Source organism: Protopterus annectens, chromosome 9.part0 (genome assembly GCF_019279795.1).
Source record: "Protopterus annectens isolate FY-2018-M chromosome 9.part0, PAN1.0, whole genome shotgun sequence".
In the NCBI taxonomy this organism is placed as follows: Eukaryota; Metazoa; Chordata; order Ceratodontiformes; family Protopteridae; genus Protopterus; species Protopterus annectens.
This window is the reverse complement of record NC_056743.1, coordinates 22,847,208-22,864,638: the sequence shown is the minus strand read 5'-3', so window position 1 is coordinate 22,864,638 and position 17,431 is coordinate 22,847,208. Positions and strand designations below refer to the sequence as shown.

Here is a 17,431-nt window from a genome sequence, read left to right as displayed (position 1 = left end):
TACCTCTGTCAAGCAGGGACACAGAAGAGATCCCAGGGGTAAACTTATGGTCTCCCATCCACTCGTCAAGATTTCTCTTGAAGAGGGTCAGTGAGGGGCTCTGCCTAACATGGATTGGGTTTTTGTTCCAGAGTGAGGGGAGCCTCTGGGATATGAATCTGTCCCTCCAGCATGTCCTATTTATTTCTGTGCTGAGGTTAAAGTCCCTGGAGCGTGTAGCTCTAAGGGATTTTACTTTAGGGAGCTGCAGACAAGATCTTGAGAAGGAGGGGGACTTACAGCATTATGGTTAAGGGAGGAACTCGAGAGTGTGTGGTTTCTACGAGCTGTAGAATAGCGGCAGAGTCGGATCTGGACCCATATATCAAGGAGAAGAATGAAAATGGACAACACACAGATGGAACGTTATGGTGAATGCCTAACTTCTTTTTTACTACACTCGCACACTATGATTTCCTATGTTTTATTTGGTATATAACTAATGTTCAGAATTAAATTAAATCCTACATATATGCCTGCATGAGTATAAGTTGCTATTTCTTATGTTAGAGAGAGAATTTTTTTTAGCCAAGGCTGCTAAAGTAATGAATTTCACTTTACTTTTCCTAAAATGATCCAGGAGATAAAAAAAAATAAATAATAATTGGAGATACAGGGATAGAACACCCTGGACAAGAGAGTGTGAGGGTCTTCTACTACAAAAAAAAGTTTTTCATTTTTAATTTTTCTCCTTGCCAGTGCTGCAGGTGTTGACATATACATTATTAATCACTGGTCATATAAGTAGGTAGTAAACATGATGTTTAGATACAGATCACTGTCACATTTGCCTAAGCCATGTGGGTCCTACTTCCTGTGACCAACCAGCTTCACAAACCTTTGGGTACCTTCCCCACATTCCAACTGACAGGAGCTCAAGCAAAACTACTTATAAGGACAGCTGGAGCACAAAAGTCGTCAGAGTTATTTTTTGTGCCACCTGAAGGAGTGGTCCTTCTTTGGGCCCCATGGAAATGTCAGTAGTCTAGCTGAGCATACAAGTCCCCATTGGGAAAAGCTTTCCACTATTTTTGTTTTATTAGGAAAACTGCTGTTTTTTTCTTAAAAAAAATTTGTTGTTTAGGTAAAATACAGCAGTCTTGTGTACTGTATCTTTAAGAAGCATATAAAGGACTGAATGTGTATACATAAATAGCAAGCACGTGCTATACTCAGGGCCATTTTGAGAGTGCAGCCAGAGAGAATATGTATGAATGTAATAGCTAGTTTGTATATAAGTTACCTGAGTTAAAAGTTAATAAGCCTCAGTCGTGATGTGTTTGTACATAATAAAGCTGCTCGAACAAAACCCACAAAGACTCGTCTATTGCATCCTGACTATTCGAGCGACATGGTGTCAAAACCGGGATTCCAGAGATTGATATTCAGAGCTACGGGATGCAGAGATAACAGGGAAGGTAAACTAAGAGAAACTAGCATGAAAAAAGGGCCAGAAAAGAACCAAAGGTAATGAAAACTTGCATGAACAGTTTATTTTATAAAAAAAGATAAAATGGAGCATTACAAGGGCACAAACCACATTATTAAACAAGCGAGAAGCACAAAAGGTTTACTGATTAAGCAAAATGTTCAAAATGAAGTTATTTGATAAAACGATCATCAGAAAAGCAAAACAGGCATGTTTAGAGTAAAATGAGCACAAGAAAAGTACAATGGGCATGAAAAGAGATTAAATAAGCAAAATGAATATAATAGGGGCAAAAAAGGCACTTCTTCTTCTTCTTTCTTCTTCTTCTTTCGGCTTTTCCCGGTTAGGGGTCGCCACAGCGGATCACCTTGTCCGCACATTGAATGGCAGTGGAGTTTTACGGTGTCGAGTTGCCAGCCCGGCGCCCAACCTTCCACAGAAGGCACACTCACACGCACACCTAGGGCCAATTTAGAGTGTCCAATCCACCTGCAGCATGTCTTTGGGATGTGGGAGGAAACCGGAGCACCCGGAGGAAACCCACGCGACCACAGGGAGGACATGCAGACTCCGCACAGAAGGCACCCCAGCCGAGGATCGAACCGGAGAACCTCTTGCTGTGAGGCGGCAATGCTAACCACTGCACCACCGTGGCCGCCCTGGGGCAAAAAAGGCACATTAAGCATAAATAAAGCAAGACGATTGCATGTTTTTGGCAAAGTGCTGTGTTTTGGTATAACTACGACTTCATATTGTATCAAGGGCATAATTAGAGTTATTCAAAGCATCTCAAAGTGTGTAAAAGTGCTTACCATGTGTGCTTATTACTGTGCATGTATTCCAAACAGTTTACTTGTATGCAAAGTACAACTATTTTGTGAAGTACAGTCAAAGTACAGCCATTTTGAAAAGTTTCTTGTGCTGGGTGTGTCTATTTGCAAAGTGCCACCATTTCAGAGCGTTTTTACACTGTAAAGAATTATCTAGCAAAGTATTGCCATTTTGGGGAAGTTTCAGTGTGCCATGTACTGTTTATTAAGTGCAGTTATTTTGAAATGTTTTGTACTCTGAGCTTCTTCTGCCCAGTTCATTCGCACAGTGCAGTTATTTTAACATTTTTTTTATGCTAATAAGAAGTGATTTCTTGCAGTACAGTGATTTCAAGAGTATTACAGTGCCCAAGAGACTTATTTCGCAAAGTTCAGTTATTCAGAGGCCTGTTGTGCCATTGGGCAAAGTTACGAATACTGGCATATGTCTGTGTGTGTGTTCATGCATATTTACAAAACCCTTCACTGGTATGTGTTAATATGGCAGACAGATTTTGAAAGCCCTCACCACTTGTATTTGATCAGAATTTGCAGAGAATTGGAGGATATTTGAGCAAGAATACAATATTTTTATATGAGCAACTTATTCTGACAATGACGCATGCACCAGGGCATTCATTTGCTAAACCTAGCTGGGTCAGAGGCCATTGAAAGAGAGCATTCATTTGTGTATGCACCAGCAGTATATATCAGGGAGAAGGTGAAAATAATCATATTGTTGTACATGCTGAATCAAGGGAAGACCCTGAGTGTTTGAAGCACAAATTCAGAGATGTGTAACCCCCAGACAAATATTACATTAGAGAGGCATTACACAAATGATCAGTAACCAGGGGAAACATTTGCAGCTTATATTACTGACCTAAGAAACAAAGCTAAAATGTGTCAGTTTGGTGACTTAAAAGATGAGTCGATAAAGGACAGGCTTGTGTGTGGTATTAATAGTGCTGCTGTGAGAAAGATTTTGCTTTGTGACAGTGATTTAACGTTGAGTAAAGCTGTTGAGATTTGTCAAATCCTTGAAGTCACAGAAAGGCACATAAGTATGCTTGCAAGTAACAAGAGCATGGTTTCAGCAGGCTCCAGATCAAATGTAGACAGCATGCAACATATGGCAGGCAAAGCAGGCATAAGCACATGGCAACCTCAGCCACTGCTGGTTCATCAGTGAAACTATGCAGTTTTCTAGCTAGTTCTAAGAAAGGAGCATGCTCAGTGCAGTACAAGTGTGAGTCAACAAAACTGAAATCTAGCTTTATTGTTAACTGTTGCAATTGTGGTGCCAATCATGAGTCTAAAAGAGAGAAATGCTTAGCATTTGGTCAGCAATGCCACAAGTATAAAAAAGGAACCATTTTCAAAAGTTTTGCAAATCAAGTAAACCTCACATAGCTATAAAGAAGGGTCACTCAAAAAAGCAAGTTTATCATATAGAGAGCTGCAACTCTACTTTCTATGTAGATGGTATATCAGTAATTGGTGAAAAGACTGATGCAGTGAATTTGCTGGCAAAGAACAAAATGTTTTGTACTGTCTAGATCAACGGTAAATACACAGAGCTCAAAGTAGACACTGGTTCAAAGTGTAATGTTATATCAGCAGACCATTTGCTTAGGTGAGAACTAATGAACAACTCAATGTGGCTGGTAGTGTGAAACTTGTTGCTTATGGAGGTGAACAATATCAAACCAAAGGCTCGGTAGTGCTTTCATGTTATTTGGCTAAGTACTGTTACAGCTTGTTATTCCATGTAGTCTGAAGACCTGTGCAGTCATTATTGGATCTCGGAGACATTCATCATATAAGCATATATCCCAATTCCAATTTTTCTGGAACCATTTTCTCAGAGTATGCTAATGTTTTCGATGACAAGTTGGGCAAACTTCCAGTTATGTATTCTATGAAGTTAGACGCAGAGGTCAGTCCAGTAAACAGACCATCAAGAAAAGTTCCAATAGCTATGCAAGATAAAGTCAAAGCTCAGTTGGATAAAATGGTGCAGCAAGGTGTAATTTGTCTGGTTACAGAACCAGATGAATGGGTGTCATCCATGTGTAGCAGCCCACAAACAAGGCTCAGATGAAATCAGAATATGTATTGACCCAAGAGATTTGAACAAAGCATTAAAGAGACCTCGTCATCCAATGGGTACAGTCAAAGAGTTGCAGCCCTAATACCAAATGACACTGTTTTTTCTGTCTTGGATGCAAAAAGTTCATTTTGGGAAGTGATGCTTGATCGCAAATCTTCATTACTGACCACTTTTAGCACCCAGTTTGGTAGATATAGATTCCTAAGGATGCCATTTGTAATACATTCTGCAATGGGAGTCTTCCAGCATGCAGTGGAGCAAATTTGTTAAGGTTATCCTTGAGCCATAATAGTACATGATTTATTGGTTGGAGGCTATGGTGAATCAGAGCATGACAGAAACCTTAAGAAAGTTCTAGACAGAGCATGTGAAGTGAACTTAAAGCTCAATTCTCTAAAGTGCTAATTCAGACTACCAGAAGTTACATACATAGGCCATTTATTTACCAGCACTGGCTTAAGACCAGATCCATCCAAGCAAGCAGTTATTCTTGAGATGTCAGCACCAGATAATACTCAAGCTCTACAGTGTTTCCTTGGCATGGTCAACTATTTAGACAAGTTTATACCAGACTTCAGTGAGTTGACAGCAACTTTAAGAGAGCTAACGTGCAAAAACATTACATGGTCTTGGATGGAACACTACCAGAAGGCATTTGAAGACCTTAAGCATAAAATTGCCAACCTACCTACATTAAGATACTATGATGTCAATATACCAGTCACTCTTTCCTGTGATGCTTTAAAATTTGGTCTTTGTGCAGTTATTCTTCAAGAAGGCAGACCAGTAGCCTATGCATCTAGAATAGAGAATGTATGTTTCTAATAGCAGTTTATTATAAGACTTTACATGAAACCTATTGGTAATAGTTAACCCTTCTGTGTCAGAGCTTTAGCAGCCTACCCCCCCACAATTTTATTAACATAGAATACACTGTACCCTGTGAAGGGTTCTGCCTATTCTCTCCTGTTTGATATCCCCTCTGACCACTAGGTAGAAACATACACTAACAGAAAAGGTAGTAATACATTATTATACCAAATCCCAAAAGCTACATAGCAAAGCTGGAACGCATTTAGACTTTACCTTCCCACCTCTACATCTGTTAAATATTCCCTTCCTCCCTACTGGTCAACCCATATCTAAAGTTACTCCACAATTATAATTTTCTCCTAAAATAAAAATAAAACCTTCTTAATAAAGCCATAAACTCCAGTCAGCTGATACTTTTTTTCTGCTGTTCTCACCTTTTTTAAGCCTATTGTTCCCACGATACCTTCCCACCCACTAGTCCTACCACTATCTCCCAACCTATCCCCTCCCATTAGCTAAATTCCTCACGGAGTTTACTAATATTAGTTAATGAATGTGGCACCATTTTTAAATTCTTTTTTAAAGTGTCCACAACCCCCCTGTGCTGGTCCTGCAGTTGGGCTGCTTGAGTCGCCACCCAGTAGGTTTTTTTTTGCAACAAAACTGTGTTCTTTTTAAACAAAAGTGCCAATAGTACTGTAAGTATAAAACCTGCCTCATGCCTGTATTCAGTTTTATGTAGTTATTTTAAGTACGCGTGTGTAACTGCAGGCTTTAGAGCACTGATAATTCTGTAACTGTTTGCATTGCTGAATAAGTGTATTTAAAGCAGGTTATTGTGCGAATTAATAGTTGCATGATTGTTTACATGAATTTGTGTTCATAGCGTAGGTTCATGAAAGGACTAATAGCTGTGTGACTGTTTAAAAGTGAATGTGTGTGGCAGTGACAAACAAGGACTAACACTGTGATCTTGAGGGTAGTTTGTTGCATTCCCAATGGATAATCACACCCTATATTTGACGCAAACTTATCTGAGCACATAAGCACGCCAACCACTTGGCATTTTGTAAAGGGTGCTCCATTCTCCGAGGGGTACGTTATACTTGGGATAAGATACCTACCAACTGTTTTATTCTATTTTCACTTAAGATAGTGTGACTCATGGTTGACTATTAGTATAATTATACCACTGTATTTACAGCTAAACTACTAATGTACTTTAGCACACTAGCCACATAACGTTTTGGAATGGGAGGTTTATACATTAAGGCGGGCATGCAAACTATATTTACATGCTTATGCTACCTGCAGTAATTTATGGTCTCTGCATACGGTAGCCACATGACAATTTAGAATGGACATTTGGTCCCTCAAGACTGCTACGCGGACCACATTTGAATTACAGATACTGCCTGATAAGACACATAAGGTCTCCATACGCATAGGCTTGAACAAAAGGAAATACATGTGCTTTTACACAGATCTGCATGAACAAAGCTTTTTTGAATAGATTAACAGACCTCAAATACCGTATCCTATATAATTAATGTACAAAAGTCAGCACATAAAAGGCTCTAGAAAGCCACATGATTAGCTTGAACATTCTTAAATGCAATACAGTTCCTTTTCTGCCTAAATACAGCTGCTAGTTCTTTGTACCTGTGCTTATATTGATAATACACTGCAATTACCAATGCTGCTTAAACCTATGTATAACATACATACTGCATGAAGATAAGTTGAATTAAACCTACTGTTGCAAGGTTGTGCATTTATTGTGCTGTTTTTTGTCTCTGCAAAGCTCAGATTACTGCTGTTCACTGTTTTTAGGCTAAGCTGTAGAGTAATAGCATCTGTTTTTCTTGTAACTTGCATTATAGTAATACCTCTGATGTGAGAGTGTTCAATCTCGCCGTTTGTTCTTACACATGGGTTCGGAGCCGATCCTCGGCTCCGAGTCGGCTGCTTGGCAAAGCTCTGCATCGAGAAGAAGCTCGAGACCAACCTATCTCCCACAATTCCCTCTGCCTTTACCTCAGATCTAGTTTGCCGCTGCAACGTTCGCATCACTTTCGATGAGCTCAGACCAACTGGCAGATAAGATACTTTTTTTTTCTAGGATTTCTTAGAAAATTCTTTGTAATTTCAATTGAGACCTTTTAGTGTGTGTGTGTGTGCGTGAGTCTAGGGTTTCTTAACCTTCTATATATTTATTAGTATATAGATCTTTAGTTAGGATTCCCTCGGGGCCTATCCCACCCACTAACTACTGGATTTACTATTGGATTTGTTAGATTTCAAGTAAAACACTATTACACTTGTGGTTCCATCCTTAGTGTTTTGGCTGTAACTGTCTTAACTTATACAGGATTGTGTAGATATATATATTTATATATATATAACGTTACTGGATTTGACAATAATACCAGATTTGACTATTTTATCCTTGATTATATCTGAAAAAGCAAAGTCAGGGTTCAAAAGGTGCCAATGTGGACAGAAAATGTCTGTCACGGATAACCATAGCTCCTGTGTCTACTGTCTTGGCCCTCTCCATCTGCAAGAAGACTGCTCCATTTGTCATTCTTTCAGTGGAAGGGTCATGACAGATAGGCGCAGGAAGCTCATGGACAGAGGCCTTTTGAAGCCTGCCTTTCAAGAGGCTCTTGATAAATCAGACCAGGCATCTAAATCCTCGAAGAAGTCGAAGACGTCGGAGCCCATGTCATCGGCTCCGAGCTCTTCGTTTAAGGTTCATTCACCGGTTCCACAGACTTCGGGGCCGAGTGTTAAACTTCTGTCTGTCACTGAGCCTCGAGTCTTGGAACCGGTGATGGAGCTTCCACCTCCTGTGCTTTTGAGGTCGGCTCCGTCTTCGATTCCTTCGACCCGTTCTTCCAGGCCCCTCTCTGACTCCGACGTAGATCGTGTGGTGCAGAAGTTAATGGAGAATACGGCCTTGTCCAAACTCATCTCAGTCTATTCAGGCTTCGGAGCCGGGAGAGGCTGATCTGATGATCGTGGAGCCCTCGGTGCCGGAGCCGTCTTTCTCTCAGTCGGCACCGTTCACCTCGACTCCAACGGATCCATTACCGGAATCGCGGAGCCGACGGTCTATCCTTGGTTCCGGGACCGAGAGTCGAACCGATGCTTCAGTTCCGACTCTCCCTCTCGGTGCCTCGGCACGGATCACTTCGGCTCCATCCTCGGGGTCGATGCCCTCGGTCCCCGTCTCGGGGATCCCTCCGTCTTCTTCGGAACCGGGGGATTCCTCGGCTCGGGACCCGGGGGCTTTCGACCTTATGAGGAAGGTGTTGTCGACTCAGACAACCACTTCAGCAGAGACGGCCTCTCCTTCCCATAAAGGCCCGTTATCCTCTTCTGCATCCACGGCTACTCAAAAGCGTCGAGCACCAGTGTCTCAGCCGCCCCCAGAGGGAGCCCCTTCTTCCTCGGAGGCTTCATCGGATGCCCCCCCCGAGGAAGTTCCGAGGAAAAGATTGTGTAAGAGGAGGCACTTGGATTCTCCACAAGAATCCTTAACATCGGACACTGACTTGGATGAGTCAGAAGGGTCCCCAAAATAACCCTCTGAGGATGTCTCCTTTTCTGACATCCTGGAGATCCTGAAACAGAGAGGTGATTGGCAAGCCCTACCCCCTTCTGAGGATGAGTCAGTCTTGCTGAAGGCATTCAGTGCTCGCCCTTCTTCCTCCTGGGTCACTCCGCCCTTCGATGAGTTGATGGATTTGATTGCTCGAAGGGCGTGGAGGACACACGACACAGTGGAGCCAGTCCCTAGAAAGCCTAATAAATATATTACGGCCCCTCAAGACAAGGCATACCTCACAAAGGGAGTTCCAGTGGACGCTATGGTGGTGGCAGCTGCCACTAAAAAGGAGATGTCTGAATCTTCCTCATCTGTCCATCCGCCTAACAGAGATTCTAGGACTATGGACAGGTATGGGAAGCACATTTTTAGTTCAGTGGCTTTTTCCATGCGATCGCTGAACTATTTGACACATTTTATACGTTTACAGAGGGATCTAGTCAAAGAGTTGGGAGATACCCTCCAGGGTACTACAGATGCTGCTGTCGTCGAAAAAGTTAGAGCACAGCTCAATACCCTTACATCAATCATGAACTCGTCCATGAGGCTCATCTCGTATGCAGCCGAAGGGTCGAGTAGGGCTGCGGCTTCAGCGATTGCTCTTCGTAGACAATCCTGGATGCGCTTATGTTCCTTTGCGGAAGCCTTCAAGTCTTCCTTTACTAACGCCCCATTTGATGGTGCCACTCTTTTTGGCCCCAAAGTAAAGGAGACCCTTACCCGGTGTGAGCAAGAGGGAAAGACTCTGTCTGCTGTCGGAGTCCGTTTTTCCACCCCATCCAGACCGTACCCCAAAGGGCAATGAGGTGGAAAAATGTGGTTTCGAAAACCCCAAGGTTCTTTCCCAGGCACACAGGGTGGATGCCCCCTCCAGAGGCAGAGGGGGGGCAGAAGTGGAAGACATCGCCCTGGTGGCAGAGGGGGTCTGCAAAACCAAGGTGACAGGGATACGCTCCCTGGGAAGCCTTTCCAGCACTCCTGAAGGGAGGCCCGACTGTCCTGCTCTGGAGGCAGTCGGGGGTCGCTTAGCTTTATACCCTCAGGCCTGGCAAAGTCTTACCTCAGACAAATGGGTAAAAAGCATTATTACCAGAGGTTACAGAATTCCATTCCTATTTCCCCCGTTACCGCAAAAAAGATTTCCAGATGTACCGCCCCATCTGCGAGATCCTGCAGCTATAGAAATTTCAAGGCTGCTAGAAAAAAGAGTCATCCAACCAGTCCCGGCGGACCAAAGAGGATTCGGAACTTACTCAAGGTTCTTTTTAGTTCCAAAAAAGACAGGGGACTGGAGGCCAATTCTGGACCTAAGCAGGCTCAATACCTTCATCAAGAAAGAAAAGTTCCGGATGGTCACGCTTCAATCGATCCTTCCATTCTTACAGAAGGATGACTGGATGTGCTCAGTAGATCTCAAGGACGCGTACTACCACATCAAAATGGTCAGAGCGTCCAGGGATCACTTGCGCTTCAGGCTGGGACACTTTCAGTTTCGGGCCCTGCCCTTTGGTCTAACCTTAGCCCCCAGGGTTTTCACCAAATGCATGGCAGTGGTAGCGTCTCACTTGAGACGCCTAGGATTCCAGGTGTTTCCGTATCTGGACGACTGGCTCCTTACTGCCACCACCGAGCGTCGACTGATTCAGGCCAGGGATTACACACTCGAACTTTGTGTTCATCTCGGAATTTCCATAAATTTTGAAAAATCTGCATTACAGCCATCGCAGCTTATCTCATTCATAGGAGCAGATTTGGATACCCGTTGCTTGATTCTAAGACTTCCCTCAGAAAGAATAGCCTCTCTACAAAATCACATATCTATTCTCCTGTTGTCCAATAAATCCCTGGCCAAACTGGTTCTGAAAGTTTTGGGTCTCATGGCGGCTTCCCTCATTGCAATACCCTTGGGAAGACTGCACATGAGAGTTCTTCAATGGCTGCTGTTCGCACAATGGTCGTTCCAACAGTTACCGCTGACACACGAAATTCACATCACAAACATCTGCAAATCACACCTGTCTTGGTGGCTACAGAGTTGCAATCTCTCCGGCGGCCGACCGTTTGTGCTACCCACATCGACAGCTACGGTGACCATGGATGCTTCCCTGATAGGGTGGGGGGGCATCTTTCAGGGACAGACAGTCCAAGGCGAATAGACCAATCTAGAGTACAACCTGCACATCAATGTTCTGGAGATGAGGGCAGTGTTTCTGGCATTGCAACACTTTTCTCCCCTTCTACCTCTAGGGACCATTGCAGTTCAAACGGACAACATGTCCGTAGTCTGGTACATAAACAAGCAAGGAGGAACCAAATCTTTCCAGTTATGCAGAGAGGCCATGAGAATTTGGCAATGGGCAGAGTCCACGGGTCACTTTCTGATAGCAATGCACATCCCGGGGTTATCCAACGTCATAGCAGACAGGTTGAGCAGAGCCATCCTGTTACCTCACGAGTGGTCCCTCAAACAGACAATAGCGGAGATGATATTCTGCAAGTGGGGCCAGCCTTGCTGCGATCTGTTTGCGTCTCCAATGAACGCCAAATGCAGAAGCTACTTCGCCCTATTACCCCCACCAGGGGAAGTCCCCAGGGACGCTCTGATTCACGATTGGCCCCCGGGTCTCCTGTACGCCTTCCCTCCTATACCTCTGATTCCAAGATTTCTGCAGAAAGCCAAGAACCTGGAGAGGACTGTAATTCTCATTGCCCCATTCTGGCCTCGTCAGATTTGGTTTCCCTTTCTTCAAGCATACCCAATACGGGAACCCTGGATCCTGGACCCGGAGCCGGATCTACTGACCCACTCGTCAGGGGCTCCCCACCTGTCACTCCTGTCCCTCAGACTAGCAGCTTGGCTGCTCCACTTCCCTTCTTAGCCAGGTCTGATCTTCTTTCTCCTGCGGTTCAAAATATTCTAGTAGCTTCTCATAAAGCTTCCACCACAAAGGTTTACACTAGTAAGTGGAAGCGGTTTTTATACTGGGCAACTATGCAACATTTAGATCCCTTGATAGCCCCACTAAACAAAGTCTTAGAGTTTCTATCCATGCTATTTCACCAAGGAGCTTCTCCTGCAACCTTGAGGGTTCAATTGGCTGCTATTTCAAACTTTCATGTAGGAGAAAATGGAGCGCCAATTATGACTCATAGGCTTTGTAAGGCTTTTCTAAAAGGGTCTTTTCATATTAGACCACCAGTCAGGTTTCCTACAGCACCATGGAATCTGAACCTCCTGTTATCACAACTAATGCTACCACCCTTTGAATCAGCCTCGTCCTGTTCTTTGAAGTTCTTGTCATGGAAAACTCTCTTTCTAGTAGCTATCACTTCAGCCAGACGAGTGTCAGAACTTCAAGCTCTTTCCATTAAACACCCATATTTGATCTTTCACCCTGATAGGGTATCCCTTTGCACCAACCCGTCCTTTCTTCCCAAGGTTTGTTCAGTCAATAACATTAATCAGTTCATTGAGCTCCCCACATTTTTCAAGAACCATTCCAATAAGCTGGAATATATGTTACACAAGTTAGATGTGCATAGACAACTCAGATTCTACTTGGATAGACCAAAGGATCACAGAAAAGCAGATCAACTCTTTATAGCCTTTGCGGACAGCAGGAAGGGCATGGCAGTGATGAAGCGTACCCTTTCCAAATGGCTATCTGATTGTATTACTTTTGTTTATTCTGCTACGGAGCAGAGTTTGCCTGTCAAACCAAAAGCACATTCTACTAGATCAATATCTACATCCCTGGCTCATGCGGCCCGCCTACCTTTGGACACTATTTCTGCGGCTGCCACTTGGTCTAAACCACATACGTTCATCACTCACTACAAAGTGGATAGGATTTCCAGGGACAGGGCAACCTTTGGTTCCACTGTGCTCAGGAAAGTTCTTCCGTGAGTCTCTCAGGGTCATGGAGCTAGGGACGCTACCCATGTGTAAGAGCAAACGGCGAGATTGAACACTCTCACATATAGAAGTTATGTCCTTACCATAACGTTCCATGTGGAGTGTTCATCTCGCCTTTGTTCTTACATTCCCACCCTCCCACCCTCAGGTCAGGAAGAACGTCCAGTTTAGATGTCTGGTTTGGTTCTCCCGCTTCTGATTCTCTCAGCTGTTACTGCTGGTTTCAGCTATGCCTTAGTATGTATGTTTGTATGTTTCATTCCCGTTGGGATCTGGTATTGTTTGCAAACTAGATCTGAGGTAAAGGCAGAGGGAATTGTGGGAGATAGGTTGGTCTCGAGCTTCTTCTCGATGCAGAGCTTTAACAAGCGGCCGACTCGGAGCCGAGGATCGGCTCCAAACCCATGTGTAAGAACAAAGGCGAGATGAACACTCCACATGGAACGTTATGGTAAGGACATAACTTCTATTTTCTGTTGCTCTCTACTGTTACCCCTCTAACCTACCCTCCCTGTACACATACCCTTTATTCTACATCTATCCCCAGTCTCTATCTACTCTCTACAGTCTGTTACCTAGTCTCTGTGTACTCACTGCACTCTGTTACATACTCCATTTCTGCCTCAGACTATTGGTTACTACATGCCTTCTTCTCCTACCTCTTATATGTATCATTTTAACTATCTAACTCAATGTTGTCTCCCCCTTTTTTCAGTAAAGCGTATCCGGGTGCTCCCTCTCTGCCACTGAAATAAAAGAAATTACCTCCTGACAAAACCCTGAAGACATCCTGAAGTTACCTGCTAGCCAGGTTTTCATAGAAGGCTTCTAAGGCTCAAGAATAGAGAATGTATGTTTCTAATAGCAGTTTACTATAAGACTTTACATAAAACATATTAGTAATAGTTAACCCTTCCATGTCAGAGCTTTAGCAGCCTACTGCAGACCCTTACCACTCCCCCTCAATTTTATCAACATAGAATACACTGTACCCCATGAAGGTTTCTGCCTATTCTCTTCTGTTTGATATCCCCTCTGACCACTAGGTAGAAACATATACTAACAGAAAAGGTAGTAATACATTATTATACCAAATCCCAAAAGCTACATAACAAAGCTGGAACACATTTAGATTTTACCTTCCTACCTCTACATCTGTTAAATATTCCCATCCTCCCTACTGCTCAACCAGTATCTAAAGTTACTCTACAATTATAATTTTCACCTAAAATAAAAATAAAACCTTCTTGATAAAGCCATAAATTCCAGTCAGCTGATATTTTTTCTGCTGTACTCACCTTCTTTGCTTTTCCCCGCTTTGTTCGCCCTGCGGGCTCACTCCGCTCCCCTACCCTACCCCCAATTCTCACCCACCCCCAGTAGTCCTAAGCTTATAGTCCTCATAGTCACACCCCCACCAAAAACAGCCTACCAACACCAACAAATTAACAAGCCTATTCCCACTTTAACACATATCTACCTACTTGCAATCTTCCCCTCACCCTTCCCCCAGACAAATCATGCAAGCTCTACTATCTCTACTACTAACTCTCACTACCCTAGCCTTATTCCACATCCATACACACAATACTACCACCAAACAACACCTTTCACACAACACATACCTACACACACTTACAAGCATAAAAGAATATTACAATCTGCTCCACATTATTCAAAAATAGCTCACTATTTCTCATACACAAAACACCCACCACAATACCTCTCAATAAACACATAGCAACTAAAGTTCACTCTGACCTAGCCCACGCTATAAAACTCAAAATATTCCACAAAAATGGCTACTAATCTCAGGAGACATTCACCCCCAACCCAGATCCACTCAACAAACTGCTTTCACACAAACAAGAATCAGAACTTCTTATCATTAACTTAAACTCAAGAAGTATATCCAGTAAACTACATGACTTACATGCACTCATATCCCACTACTCGCTAGACATACTTTCTATTACCGAGACTTGGCTAAAACCCAACACCCAAAACGATGAAATTCTCCCCCCTGGTTATAGTATCCTAAGGCATGACAGAGCTACCATAAAAGGAGGTGGAGTTGCAGTGTTATTTAAGAACACACTTAACCTCCAGCCTCTGAACACTCCACTACCCAACTTTCAGAATGCAGAAACATTAGGCTCTGTTCTATCCCTGAAAAACAAAAAAAGAATCAACATCCTGTGCACCTACATTCCCCCAGGTAATAACTCACCTGTAATAGAAGAAATTCTACAATGGACTACAACCAACCTGCCCCAAGAAACTATCATGCTAGGCGATCTAAACCTAGATTGGTCTACATGTAACTCCAACAATCCCTCAAACCATATCAACTTATATGGTTTCTCACAATTAATCCAGGAACCCACCAGAATCGACAAAAAGACCAAAAAACAATCTATTCCCAACTGGACTTGAGTTAATTTCCCCAGTGAAAACTATCATGTGGGATGCCTACCTGACATACTAAGTGACCACTGCCCCACATTCCTACTTCGAAAACAGGTAAACATACCCAAATCCATACAGTATAAAGAAATTAGAAATGAGCACAAGGTTAATCCACAAATTCTTAATAGAATACTACAATTGGGATTGGGAGGGTGGCCTAATGGTTAAGGTGTTTGCCTTACAAACACAAGGTGTAGGGTTTGAGTCTCACAAGGGATAATTAGCTAGGCTTACAATGGCTCTCAAGGGCAGTTAGCCTAGTACTAACCTATGAACCTACAACAATGTAACTGGCACCCACTACAGACTCTATCACTAGACCAGGCAGTTGCCTGTTTCAGTAGTACTTTTATAAATGTTCTAAATACAGTCACTCCCATTAGGAAATGTAGAATCAAAGTTAACTATGCCCCTTGGCTAAATAGGACCACTAAAGCCTTACTAAAAGCCAGAGACAATGCCTGGAAGAATTGGAAAAAGAACAATACCAGCCAAAATAGACAATTATACCAACAACTGCGTAATCAGGCCATAAAACAAATAAAATTGGATAAACAAAACTATTTCCTTAATGTCCAAAACAAACATTCCAAAAACCCACAAACATTTTGGCAGGCTATCAATTCCCTTCTAAAACCCGGCAAAAGTACCACCCCCACCCCAAACACCAATAATAACAATGACAGCATAGCTTCTCAATTTAATCACCACTTTACATAATCCATTCTCACATTATCTAACCAACTATCTAACAGTAATCCTACATTTATAGCAACTATAGAGAGCAATACTTTACCTTGTTTACACTGTCACCTGTACCAACCTCTATGGTAAAAAAAAAAAACTACTCTTAAAACTAAAACCTACCACCCTCACAGCAGATGGTCTACCCACTAATTTCTTAAAATTAACAGCAGAGTCCTTGGCCTACCCTGTCTCAGTTCTCATTAACCGCTCCATACAAGAAGCCCAAAGCCCCAAGCCCCAAATTATAGAAAGTATCATACATTATTCCTCTTCACAAAGGGGGCAATTCCTATGAGCTATCAAACTATCACCCCATTGCTATCCTATCCCCCATTTCCAAGCTCCTAGAGAAATGTTTTCACACTCAAGTGATGCACTTCCTAATCTCACACAATCTCCTCTCATCCACACAGCATGGCTTCCGCCCAAATCATAGTACAGCTACTGCTCTTCTGTACTTCACCAATCAGGTTAACCAACTGAGAAACGGCAATCACTTTGTATCAGCCATATTCCTAGACTTATCTAAGGCATTCGACATGGTTTCTCACAACCTGCTTGTAGACACCCTAACCACAATGTCTTTTGCCTCCTCCTTTATTTCCTGGTTTAAAAACTCTCTCTCCAATAGACAACAGTCAGTCAAATGACAAGGTGTACTATCACCTTTACTACCAACCACTGTAGGCATTCCACAAGGATCAATACTGGGCCCTCTGCTATTCACAGTTTTCACAAATAAACTACTTACCTCCACCCTGCATGCAGCACTCATACAGTACGCAGATGACTCTACCTTAATCTGCTCTGCCCCATCCATAGCCACCCTTCAAAAACGTACCCAAGAATCCTTCTGTTCCGTCGAGAAATGGATTACTGACATCCAATTTATTCTAAACCCTAACAAGACCAAATTACTTCTCTTTACCCCCAGCAAACACAGGACCACTATCACTTCCAAAAATGGAACAACAATCTCCCCATCACCCCGTACATAAAACGTTGGGTACTCTATACAAACACGAACAGTTTTTATCAAATCAAGCACAAATCACCCTAGCCCAAACACACCTACTGTCTACCCTAATGTACCCATCCCCAATCCTAAACCAAATCAGGAAAACAGATGTGGACAAACTAGAAACATGTTACAATAAAATTGCAAAATTTGCAAATAACTCCACATTTAGAAGCCATCACTGTCTTGCCTTAAAAGAGCTACAGTGGCTAGAACTCCCACAGTTAATTAGCTACCACCTAGTGCTCACCTACAACACACTAAATAATCCCCACAAAGCCCCAGCCTTAAATCAACTAATAAACCAATACATAGCAAACCGTCCCCTGAGATCATCAAGCAAAACCCTACTCTTTGTGTCCAGAGCTATCAATACTGCAGGGAAAACTCTCTTCTCCTATACCATCAGTAAGAAATTGAATAGTCTCCCCCAAAATATCTCGACTGCTCCTTCTGTATCACTAT

General features: G+C 42.8%; 1 protein-coding gene across 1 annotated transcript in view; it reads left to right on the top strand.

Moving 5' to 3' along the window:
- The window catches only part of ZDHHC13 (zinc finger DHHC-type palmitoyltransferase 13), a 3,021,844-nt gene that overhangs the window by 1,477,459 nt on the left and 1,526,954 nt on the right, over window positions 1-17,431 (top strand). The gene's annotated exons all lie outside the window — the stretch shown is intronic.